General features: G+C 39.9%; 1 pseudogene; it reads left to right on the forward strand.

The window, feature by feature from the left end:
- Positions 1 to 11,334, forward strand: part of LOC122095380 — a 44,904-nt pseudogene extending 33,570 nt beyond the window's left edge.
- Positions 11,335 to 11,663: the final 329 nt, after the last annotated feature.

Consider the following 11,663-nt stretch of genomic DNA (forward strand, 5'->3'; position numbering starts at 1 on the left):
AGTAATGAATGTCATTGGAATTTCATTGGGAATTGCATTGAATTTGTATATCAATTTTGGCAGTATGGCCATTTTCACTATATTGACTGCCTATGCAAGAACATAGAAGATCTTTCCATATCCTGATGTCCTTATGATTTATTTTCTTATGTTTTTATACTTTTCTTTAAATAGATCCTTTCCATCTTTGGTTAGATTAAATTCCTAGATATTTTATTTTATGAGGTTATTGTGAATGGAGTTGTTTTTTTGATTTTCTTTTCTGTGTTGTTGATGTACATACAGACAACTGATTTTTTGTGGCTTAAATTTGTATCCTGCTACTTTGCCAAAGTGGTTTATAAACTCAGTTTGGGGTGGATTTTTTTAGGATCATTGAGGTATAATATCATGTCATCTTCAAAAATGACTTCTTCCTTCCCTATGCAGATACTTCTAATGTATTTTTCTTGCCTTATTGCTCTGGCCAAGGATTCCAGGAATATATTTAAGAGGAGTGGTTAGAGTGGGTGTATTTGCCTTGCTCTTAATTTTAGGAGAATTTATTGTCATTTCTCCCCATTAAGTTAATATTGTCTATTGCTCTCTCATATATGGCTTAATAGCTTTAAGGAATATTCGTCTACTCCTATTTTCTTCAGAGTCTTTAATATGAATGAATTTGTATTTTATCAAAAGCCTTTTTCACAGCAGTGGAGATAATCATGTGGTTTTCTTTTGTTGTCTGTTGTAGGGCCTGAACTGTGGACCTGGGTGTTGTCCCTCAGATCTTCAGCTCAAGGATAGTACTCTACCACTTGAGGCACATTTCCACATCTGGTCTTTTCTGGTGCTGAGGAATTGAACCAGGGCCTCATGCATGCAAGAAATCACATTACCACTGAGTCATTTTCCCAGCCCATTCCTGACTATAAGAAGGTGCTGGTGGCTTGAGCTGTTCAATATCCAGTCTGGGATACACAGGTTAAGTTCTGGTATTGGGCTCTCTTCACACACACAGATCTTTTGCTCTCATGGGTGTGGTTCCTGAGGGCTGCTGTGCCTTGCTTTCTAGCCTCTTCTGAAGCCTGCGTTCAGCCTCTGACTTCAATCAGGAGAGGTGGTTTATGCAGCTCAACATCCTCATGCCTGGTCCTGTCTTCCTGTTTTCATCCTGGGACACACTGTTTGGGCTCAGGTGGGACCTGTGCTGCTGGGTTTCCCACCGATTTCTTCTTCTTCTGGCTCCTGTGGGCCATTGCTGCTCTTCCCAGCTTGTGCGTTTAAGCTCCCTACCAAGGGTGCTTTCTTTCAAGCCTGGTGGGCTGGGTATGCTCCACAGGCTGATGGGGTGCTTGCACAGTTCCCAGTTTAATGTAACCTGTAATCCACGTGGTAGGGGGAAAAGGTCTGGGTCAATCTTTGGAGGTTACTGCCAGCACTGGTCTCTCTTGGAGTGGGGTGAGGCTGTACCGGCTGGGGTACTTACCTAGAACTGGTTGAAAGCTGTCCAGTGGTGCTGGCACAGTTCGTTGTCTCTGTGCAGTGTAAATCGTTTGTTGCTACCAGGCTTAGCATTCTATTGAAATGATTGTGGGCTGGGCTGGGTGATGGTGGTGGCTCTGGGCCTGTGTTTTACACCGTCTCTGACTCTGTTTATGCTGTCCTAGTAAGCACCATGGGCGTTTTTGCATTGGCCTCCTATGGGCCACTGTGGTTCTGGAGGACCAAGGGGCTTTGGCGGGATGGCATCGAACCACTTTTCCAGTGAGGAGTCCAATAGGGTCTTTCTGCATGTTCTGAGCTCCGATGTTTCTGTCTCTATTTGCAATGTCCATGTCAGCACAGGCACTTGGGATTCTCCTTCACTGTCCTTCTGTGAATGGACACCTGAAGTTCTGGGGTTCCCCCCACAGTTGTGAGGCCTAAGAAATTTGGTGGGATTTTGCAATGTTGCTTTACCTATGAGGGGTTGGTGAAGAGTCTTTGTGGAGGTTCCAAGCTCCAAAGTTTCTCTTTTAACCATCACCTGTGTCTGGCATCAGCACTTTGAGTATCTTCTTTGTGGGCATTCTGCAGATGGCCTACTGTGGTTCTGGGAGCTCTGGTCTGGGCTCTGTTTTGGCAGAGTTACAGGACATCAATGGTTGGGGAAGGGGCTTAGTGCATTTCCCATTCTAAATTTTTTTCCTTTACTTTTTATTGTACCTCTTTTTATCTGGGAGGTCACCTTTTCACTGTCATGAGTCTTTTGGGGAAACTGAGCTTTGGAACTCTCTTTTTGTTTGGAGAGAGTTGTTTCCCTACTGTTTCATCACTATCTTGGTTCCCCCTTCCATAATAATATTTCATGCCAAAATTAGTTGGTTATACCATAGTGTTGATGAGCTCACAGTAGATTTGTAGTATCACTATTAGTTGGTGATGTCACAATGGCATGGCGTATCTCAATTATCACTAACTCACAATGACTATGAGTTCTCAAAGACATTGTGATGTCTGCAAAGGTATGTGTTGTCACAATAGGTGACAGGCTTGTGATGTCACAATGTAACATAATGCTTATGTAACATAATAACTGACATCTAGCTGTGTGATGTCACAGTGGTCATGTCAGAGTGGATATCTGATACCATACATTCCTGAAATATTATCTTGTGAAAAACAGGTTATGAACTCACATAGGACCTAAGATGTCAAAATGGCAACATGTCACAAAAGTTATGAGGACAGGACCAATTGTGATGTCATAGTGGCTTAAGGATATCAAAATGGCAACGTGATGTCTCAAAGGGATTGTTATGTCACAATGGTTATGAAGTCAAAATGGGTTTCTGATATCAACCACATTCCACATTTGAAATAAAATGAAATCACAACATAGGCATTCACAATGGGTCTATAATGTCACATTGGCTATGATATGATGTTGTAATGCTTGATGTCATTGTAGTTTGGTGATATCACAATAAGCAGAAGGTGTCAAAACGACAATGTGATTTCACATTTCTGGTGTCATAAATTGTTTGTGATATTATAATGGCATAACAGTAACAGTAGTCATTAGTTCAAAATGAAAATATGGATAATGGGATTGTTATATCAAAAATATGATGTGTTTTTTTTAAATTTTATTTTATTTTATTTGAGAACATACTGTACAGAGGGGTTACAATAACATGGGCAGGATAATGCATAAATTTCTTACCAAGCATTGCAGCCTCCTCCTTAATTTACCCTTCACCTCCCTTCCCAGCCTCCCCCTCCCCCCCACCCAATCATACTCCCCCTCTCCCCCCCACACCGACGATGTAAAGCTGGTTTTGACATGACATTTTGTACTTCTCATTGTTGCAACAGGTCCACCTGAATCCTTAAACGACTTGTTTGTCCCCATCTCCTCCACATGTTATACTGACATCAAATATAGTGAAAGCGGGGGTTACACTGTGGGGGAGGGACATACAAAGCAACAAAGAAATAATCTTATAAATGCGTTAGAAACACATGCATGAAAGAAACAAAAACATTAAAATACATATTTAAGGGTTCGTTTTCCTATCACATTATCTGACCTTTTCCGCTTGACTCATACCTATACTAGATATTGCAAATAAGCGAAACCATGGGACCTATGTTTCTTTGGGCCTGGCTTACTTCACTTAATATAATTTTTCCCAAGCCTTTCCATTTCCTAACAAATGGGGAAATGTCATTCTTTCTGATGGAGGCATAGAATTCCATTGTGTATATATACCACATTTTCTTGATCCATTCATCTACTGAGGGGCATCTAGGTTGGTTCCATATCTTAGCTATGGTAAATAATGCTGCAATAAACATAATTGTGCTGGTAGCTTTAGTGTGGTCTTTTTTGTAAACATTAGGGTAAATGCCCAAAAGTGGGATTACTGGGTTATAGGGGAGCTCTATGTGAAGTCTTTTGAGGAACCTCCATACTGCTTTCCAAAGTGGTTGAACAAGTTTACATTCCCACCAACAATGAAGTAAGGTTCCTTTCTGTCCACATCCCCTCCAGCATCTGTTGTTGTTAGAGTTCTTGATTTTTGCTGTTCTAACTGGAGTGAGGTGATATCTCAATGTTATTTTGATTTGCATTTCTTTTATGGCTAGGGATGTTGAACATTTCTTCATGTGTCTATTGGCCATCCTTCTTTCTTCTTCAGAGAAGCTTCTCTTTAAGTCTTTCACCCACTTACTTATTGGGCAGTTGTTTCTTTGAGGATTTGTTGTTGGGTGGTTTAATTTTTTGAGTTCCAAGTATATTTTAGATATGAGACCCTTGTCCGTTGTATGGCTAGTAAAGATCTTCTCCCAATCCGTGGGCTTTCTATTGATCTTGCTAGCTATGTCATTTGCCCTGCAGAAGCTCTGCAGCCTTATGCAATCCCATTTGTCCAACCTTTCTTTGATTTGTTGTGTTTCCGGGTCTCTATTCAGAAAATTTCGGCCTGAGCCAAGGAGACCTAGGGTTTCTCCTATTCCATCCTGTAATGTTTTCAGAGTGTCTGCTTTGAGTTCAAGGTCTTTGATCCATTTGGAGTTGATTCTGGTGCAAGGATCTAGCTTTAGTTTTCTACATGTAGTTAACCAATTTTGCCAGCACCATTTACTGAAGAGGCTGTCTTTCTTCCATTCTATTGTTTTAGCTCCCTTATCGAAGATTAGATGGCCATAGGTCTGTCGGTTCATTTCTGGGTTTTCAGTTCTATTCCATTGGTCCTGAGGTCTGTTCTTATGCCAATACCAAGCTGTTTTGATTACTATGGCTTTATAGTAGAGTTTGAAATTTGTATTGATATTCCTCCAGCAGTGTTCTTTCCGTTGAAGAGCTTTTTTGCTATTCGGGGTCTTTATTTTTCCATATGAATTTTTGGATTGCCTCTTCTATTTCCTTGAAGAATGAGGTTGGAATTTGGATAGGTATTGCGTTGAATTTGTAGATAGCCTTGGGAAGTATTGCCATTTTCACGATGTTAATCTTTCCAATCCAGGAGCATGGGAGGTTTTGCCATTTTTTAAGTTCTGTGTTGATTTCCTTTTTCAAGATTTTAAAGTTTTCATCATAGAGGTCCTTCACTTCTTTAAAGTTAATTCCTAGGTATTTTATTTTTTGTGGGGCTATTACAAATGGAGTTGCTTTCCTAATTTCAGCCACACTTTTCTCATTGTTGGCATACAGAAAAGCCATTGATTTTTGGGGGTTAATTTTATAACCTGCTACTTTGCCAAAGTTTTGAATCAGCTTGAGTAATTTGCTAGTGGAGTCTATGGGATTCTTTAAATACAAGATCATGTCATCTGCAAAGAGGGAGAGTTTAATTGTTCTTTCCCTATTTGGATCTCCTTTATGTGTGCATCTTGTCTTATTGCTGTAGCTAGGCATTCTAATACTAGATTGAAGAGAAGTGGAGAGAGTGGGCATCCTTGTCTTGTTCCTGAGTTAAGAGGAAATGGCTTTAGTTTTTCACCGTTGAGTATAATGATGGCTGTAGGTTTGTCATAAACAGCCGTTATTGTATTGAGGAATGTTCCATGGATTCCTAATTTTTCCAAAACCTTCATCATAAAGGGGTGTTGGATCTTGTCGAATGCTTTTTCTGCGTCTATTGAGATAACCATGTGGTTCTTATTCTTGCTCCTGTTGATGTGATGAATAATATTAATTGATTTGCGTATATTGAACCAGCTTTGCATCCCTGAAATGAATCCTGTTTGATCGTGGTGTATGATTTTTTGGATGAATTGTTGAAGTCGGTTGGCCAAAATTTTGTTGAGAAGTTTTGCATCAATATTCATCAAAGAAATGTGTCTATAGTTCTCTTTCTTTGATGAGTCCCTGCCTGGTTTTGGGATGAGGGTTATGATGGCTTCATAGAATGTGTTCGGTAGTGAGCTTTCTCTCAATTTCATTGAAGAGTTGGAGGAGAATTGGTGTGAGCTCTGCTTTGAAGGCCTTGTAAAATTCCGCTGTAAAACCATCTGGTCCTGGACTTTTCTTAGCTGGGAGGTCTCTTATTGCTGTTTCTATTTCAACGCTTGATATGGGCCTGTTAAGATAGTTTAACTCATCTTGGTTTAGTTTTGGCATGTCAATATTTGCTAGGAAGAGGTCCATTTCTGTCAAGTTCTCAAACTTATTAGCCTAAAGTTTTGAGAAATATTCCCTTGTAAGGTTCTGAATCTTGGTTGTTTCCGTGGTGATGTTTCCATTCTCATCTCTGAGTTTATTAATTTGGGTGTGTTCTCTTCTTTTTCTGATAAGATTTGCTAAGGGTCTGTCAATTTTGTTGTTTTTCGAAGAACCAACTCTTTGTTTTGTTGATTCTTTCTATAGTTTTTTTGGATTCTAATCCATTTAATTCTGATTTAATTTTGATTATTTCTTTCCGTCTACTGGATTGGGGTTTATCTTGCTGCTCTTTTTCAAGGAGGTTTAGATGTGTCATTAAATTGTTAGTTTCAGATCTCTCCAATTTGTTGATGTAGGAGCTCAGAGCTATAAACTTGCCTCTGAGTACTGCCTTTGCTGTGTTCCAGAGGAGCTGGTAATTTGTGTGTTCATTTTTGTTGAATAGCATGAACATTTGAATTTCCTTTCTAATCTCTTCCATGACCCACTCATGATTCAGCAGTGTGGTGTTCAGCCTCCATGTGATACAGGACTTTCTTTGGTGGCTTTTGGTGTTGAGTTCTAATTTTATTCCCTTGTGGTCAGAGAGAATGCAAGGTATAACTTCAATGTTTCTGAATTTAGACAAGTTTGCTTTGTGGCCTAAAATGTGGTCTATTTTAGAAAACGTTCCATGTGCTGCTGAGAAAAACGTGTATTCTGATACTGCTGGGTGAAATGTTCGGTAAATGACTGTTAAGTCTAGTTGATCTATGCAGCTGTTTAGATCTGCGGTTTCTCTGTTGAGTTTTTGCCGAGTTGATCTATCTAGTGGGGAGCGTGGTGTGTTAAAATCCCCAACAATTAATGTCTTTGGATCTATATGGGATTTGAGGGAAAGTAGTGTTTCTTTGATAAATTTGGGTGCTCCATTGTTTGGCAAATAGATATTTAGAATTGTAATATCCTCCTGAAGGAGAGATCCTTTAATTAGTATGTAGCGACCTTCTTTATCTCTTTTCACGAATTTTAATTTGAAGTCTATTTTATCTGATATTAGGATTGCAACTCCCGCCTGTTTATGCGGTCCGTTTGCTTGGTAGATTTTGTTCCAGCCTTTAACATTGAAAATGTGTTTGTTTTTATGGGCAAGATGTGACTCCTGCAGGCAGCAGATAGAAGGGTCTTGTTTTTTAGTCCAACTAGACAGTCTATGTCGCTTAATTGGAGAGTTCAGTCCGTTAACATTAAGAGATAGGACTGAGAGGTATTTGGGAGTTCCTGCCATGTTATCTACCTTCTTGGGGGCTGCGAAAACTGGGTTCTTCCTATGGTTCTTGGATTCTCAGTTTGGGTGCAGTTTCTTGGCCTTTATTGCGGTCTTGTTGGTTTTCTATGTGTAGGACATCTTTAAGAATCTTTTGTAGGGCTGGTTTGGTGGAGATGTATTGTTTCAATTTTTCTTTGCTATGGAAGGTTTTTATTTGGCCTTCAGTTATGAAGGAGAGTTTAGCTAGGTACAGTATTCTTGGTTGATAGTTGTTTGTTTTTAGGGCATGGCATACATCATTCCAGGCTCTTCTTGCTTTGATTGTCTCTGCTGAGAAATCTGAGGTGATTCTAATTGGTTTCCCTTTATAAGTGATTACCCTTTTCTCTCTGACAGCTTTAAGGATCTTTTCCTTGTTCTGAGTTGATCCTGTGTGGATTATAATGTGGCGGTGGGATGTCCTATTCTGGTCTGGTTTATTTGGGGTTCTAAAGGCTTCTTGTATCTGGACAGGCCTATCTTTTTGCATGTTTGGGAAGTTCTCTGCTAGGATCCTGTTAAACAAATTTCCTAGACCATTAACTTCTGTTTCTAGGTGCTCCTCTACACCCATTATCCTTAGATTAGGCCTTCTCATGGTGTCTTCCAGGTGTTGGATAGATCTATCATATTTCTTGGACTTGTCTTGGATGGTTGTATGTTCTTTCTCTATAATATCTAGGCTGTCTTCAATCCCTGAGATTCGATCTTCTGCATGGTCTAACCTGCTGTCAAGACTCTCTACTTTGTTTTTTATCTCTTTTCCTTCTAGTTGGTCAGCTTTGATGGCTTCAAGTTCTTTGTTGAAGCTCTGTTTTAGGTCTTGTATGAATTTCTTTACTTCCTTAATTTGGTGTTCAGTGTTTGTCCTCAAATCGCTTAGTTGATTGGTTATGGTTTCTTTGGGCTCCCATTCCTTCTGTTGGGTTCCATTCAGCATTCCCTTTGTGGTCTCCCTGACTTCCTTCAGCTCTTTGTTAATGGATTCCATGAATGCCTTTAGTGATCTTTGTGTGTTCTCTACTTGGTCTCTCAATTCCTGTATTACTCTTTGATTAGCTTCCTCCCGTTCATGGGATTCCTGCAGATCTCTTTGAGTGTTCTCAGCCTGCTCACGCCATTCCTCCCTTTCTCTTTGAGTATTCTCAAGTTGTTCACGCAAATCCTGTATCAGTTTTTGAGTAGCTTCCTCACGCTTATGATATTCCTGTATAAACTTCTGGGATGCCTCCTCTCTCTCCCTATCACGCTCATGCAGAGTCCTTTGTACGTTGTCAAACTTTTCATTTATCATGTTTGCCAGCAGTGTTTGTAGAGCTGTTTGGGAACTCTCCTCTGGATTATTCATTATCTGTTCTAACCCCTGATTATCAAGAATGGGAATTGAGATACCCGGATTTGCCATTTTTCTTGTGTTTTTCCGGCTTACTCTGCCCATTTGAGATGAAGATAGCACCAGTTTTGTGCTAGAACACTATCTTAAAGCAACCATCAACCAAAGTTTGCATTTGTACAGTCAATAGTCTACAGATACAATCTAGTTCAACAGATACATCTATTCGACATCAAACAACTATATGTTAAAGGGCTTCGAACCGCAGAGAAGAATTTGGAAAACCAGAAATTATTAGGGTTAGGGAGAGATGTGGGTAAAACATAGGAATAGATTGGTGTGGGGAGGCACAGGGAGAGTTAACTATGTCCTAATCACAATGCAGGAAATAGGTTGGGTAGGATGCAAGTAGAGAGAGAGAGAACAAGAAGAAAGGGAAAGGGGAATGAAAAGAGACCAGAAAAAAAAAGAAACGTAAAAATTAATGTTATTTTAGAGATTAAAGGACCATCTGTTTATAGAGGAATATGAATATGTTGAGAGGAAGGGAGGGACATAGAGGAGATGTGAAAAACTTTAAAAAAATTCTTAAAATATTGTATAGGTATAAAGAGATAGTACTGCTATTAATGAGTTTAAGTCTCAGAGGTTTTGAATTGAGTAATAAGTTTGTGGATTAAGTGTGTACACAATGGGGGATAGGGTCTACTGGTTAACTACGGGTTTATCTGAGGATGTGCAGAACAAGAGTTAAGTCATATAAAGAAGAACAAAGAGGAAAAGATGGAAAGGATAGGAGAGTGAGAAGAAATGATCAGAAATTCAGTAGAGCTAGACAAAAAACAAAAAGATAATTAAGAATGAAAGAAAAAGAGAAAGAAGACAAGAAAAGAAAGGAAAACACACATTCACGTATTCCTAAAATAAAAATTATAAGAGGAGAAAGAAAAAAAAAAAGTTAATGGAAAACAATTATTTTTTCAGAAGAGGCAAAAATTAAGGATTAATAAAAGTTTTAGAAAAGCAAAAAAAAATTTTTTATATATATAAGGTAACATAGGACGAAAAAAAAAAACAAAACAAAAAAAAGAAAAAAGAAAAGAAGAAGAAAAAAAAAAGTTCTTTGATTTTTTTTTTTTGGGAGGGGTGGGAAGAGTCCTGTATCTCCCTTTTGTCTGTAACCAGAGTGTGGTTGGAGTCTCTGGTCGGCTTGAGGTCCTGTGGCTTGATTGGTTTCTTAAGTCAGTTTGTTGGAACAGGCAGAAAAATGCTCTGCTTTACCCAAGATTTTGAGATTCCCCCTCCCAGGTTAGTTTACTGGGAGGGTGATCTGCTTTGAGAATCACAAAAGAGGGGGATGCAGTGATGAGGCTAGGTTCTGGGTAGAGTTGAGGCCTTCCAACAAACAGTAGCTTTTCCCTGGGGCTATTTTGTGAAAAAAAACTCACAGCACCCAGCCTGGAGCCATTCTCAGGGTTTCTGTTTTTCAATTGATTGTGGTGGCTGCTAGAGGGCGGGGCAGCCTCTGGCTCTGGTTACCCGGTGAGGAGAGCCACTCCAATGGCTGGCGCCTGAGCTGGGTGACTTTTCCCTGGATGGAACTGAGTCTGTGAGGTCACTTCGCCGTTAAGTTCTTGTGACCTGCTAAATGACTCGTTTTATTCCAAGGCCTGAGCTGGAGCTAGCCGCTCCTCCGAGCTTTGTTGGTATCCAAGATGGAGATCACTGGTACTGGGTGGGGGGAGGGGTGGCCTTCCCTCCTCTGCTCCCTGGGAAGGAGTGAGGAAGTGGGGCTTCTACTCACGCCGAGTCTTGGATCCTGGGTCGTCTCTGGTCTGCAAAGTGCAGGATGAAGTTGTCCACTCCTTGTCGGTTCTTGCTGGTGTTGAGTAGAATCCGCTCGTCCGCTGCGTCTGGCTCCTTCGTCCCAGACTCTCTGTGTGAGCGCTCAGGTATGGCCGCGGCTGTGGTCGCCGCTGCGACCTTGCCGCCGCAGCAGCAGCTGCTGGCAGATGCTCAGATGTGTCTGCTTGGCTTCCCCTCTCTTGACTAACTCTCTGTCCTGTGATGGCACACTTGGTGTGATTCTCTGGCTTGGGACTGTTCACTGGAACTCTTAAACTGTTTTCTATGCAAGAGCTTGTTCAGATTCCAGCTTCTCCTCCGCCATCTTCCCGGAACCCCTCAGAAGCGTTACTTTTTAAACCTATAATTGAAAGCATTAGTAACAGCAATACCTAATTTTTCTCTCATTAAAAATACCTATTGAATGTTGACATGGAAGGCCACACACTAGTATTGCCCACAATACCTATGTCATAACAGATTAGGGAATCAAACACAAAACTTGTTTTTCCCATTATGAACCATACATTTTGTTTAAAGCAATTAATTTCACTTAAGGGTTATGCTCCATGTCTTAATTGTTTTCTAGGCAGATGGATATCATATGAGAGCCCAGAAAGCTTTAAGGTGCAGGCTGCCAAAAATTATACAACAGATTTTCCACTAGAAGAGTTACAAAGTGGAAAACTCAACATATGGAAGCTTAATGAGAAATATTGGAACTTAGGAGACTAATACCAAACTTGCTGCTTTTACTCATTTATTTTAAAGAATTATCCAGTAAGGAGTTCTATTTAACTAGGAATAAGTCTGCTTATACCCTACTCCAAAAACTGAATGAAATTGTGAACTGTAGCATTTACTTACTGAAATTTGTATATGATTTGTATTTTTCAGTTTGTATTCAGTTTACCAAGATTGAAATTCTCTCTCTCTCTCTCTTTTACATTTTGGGATGTCACAAAATAAATCAGAACATCTTTGTCTTAAAGCATGGCATAAGATTCTGAAATGATTCACAACTAAAAATCTTCAGAGTACAATACCTCTTATCAGAGTGAAAG

Source organism: Dipodomys spectabilis, unplaced genomic scaffold, assembly GCF_019054845.1.
Source record: "Dipodomys spectabilis isolate Male_0828 unplaced genomic scaffold, ASM1905484v1 ptg000346l, whole genome shotgun sequence".
Taxonomy (NCBI): Eukaryota; Metazoa; Chordata; class Mammalia; order Rodentia; family Heteromyidae; genus Dipodomys; species Dipodomys spectabilis.